Raw genomic sequence first — 1,544 nt, forward strand, 5'->3', positions numbered from 1 at the left:
TGGGTTGAGCAAGACATAACGGTTATTTGCAAAAGGAAGTGTTACCATCGAGAACAAGGTGGAGAGAAAGGTATAAATCATTTCAAATACAACTTCGCTTCAGTGTTGGTTGCAGCTATTACATCTTGGTTCCTTGGAGAAAGGGAAAGGGAATGCATCTATTATCATCTTTTTGTTTTTCTTAGTGGTGGAATGTATTCATTAGGGGTAGCGGTTTCGGATACCCTACATTTTTGGGGGAAGTGAAATCGGAACCGCACAGTATATGTTGTCCCAAAAAAAGGAACCAAAACCGGAACCTATCAGTTCCGATCTTAAATTCAAGAATGGAACCTGAAATGCAAGTTCCGGTTCCTTACTCAGGTATTTGTAAAAATCAATTACCCCTATTAGTTTAAAAAATGACAAAAATACTTAAAAGTTTATAAATACACCCCTAACAAATTAAGAAAACCTATATTTAGTGGTTTTCACTTTTGATTACTCATTCATTTGTTTCAATGTGACTATAAATCGTCTAATCTCTGGAACACCTTGAATTCAATCAATTCATCACAATTACATAAAATTTCTCAATCAAAACCAAAAAACAAATAGGTTCCAAGTAGGGTACCCGCTTCAAGTTCTTTCCCAAGTTCCAGTTCGATTCCGGAACCTATAGGAACCGAAACCAGAACCGCACAGTGTCGGTTCCAAAAAATGGAATGAAACCTACCTGCCACAGGGTGCGGTTCTGGGTAAGATCTGTTTCCGATTCTACCTGCAAGTTTCGATTTACCTACTACCCGTGCTCACCCTTAGTATTCATAGCTATAGACTTGGCGCCACCAGCCACTATGAATGAACCATCTGCCAAAGTCACCCGTGTTCTGTACCTAATTCATTAACAATTTATTAGAATTAGCACAAAATTAATTAATTTGAATATATATAATATATAATATATATAATATATAATTAATATATATATATTCATTACATATTTTATTAGAATTAGCACAAAATTAATTAATTTGAATATATATATTATAATATATATATATATATATATATATATATATATGTGTGTGTGTGTGGGGTGTGTGTGTTGTGTGTGTGTTGTTCAGGGACGTAGTAGAATCTTTAGTGAGTGGATTCAAAATCTAGGAATTTAACTTCAAATTTCAAACTCATTTATTAAACTCAACAAAAATTATAGCTCATGATCTTCATCATAATAGTGTGTGTGTGTTAAGGACGTAGCTAGAATCTTTAGTGAGTGGATTCAAAATCTAGGAATTTAATCTTCAAATTTCAAACTCATTATTTAAACTCAACAAAAACCTATAACTCATGATCTTCATCAATTAAGAAGTTAAAAAAAAAAAAAAAAGCACTCAAATCTTATAATTTAGGCTTTTCAAACAATTTCTACTAACCCAATAAATTTCAACTCACAAACCTATGAAAATTCATCAAATTCAACTCTAAATAGCAAGAATTAACCAATATATAAAAATTAAATCAAATCTCCAAATTTCTACAACTTAGGGTTTCATCAATTC

Source organism: Pistacia vera, unplaced genomic scaffold (genome assembly GCF_008641045.1).
Source record: "Pistacia vera cultivar Batoury unplaced genomic scaffold, PisVer_v2 Contig223, whole genome shotgun sequence".
NCBI classification, from domain to species: Eukaryota; Viridiplantae; Streptophyta; class Magnoliopsida; order Sapindales; family Anacardiaceae; genus Pistacia; species Pistacia vera.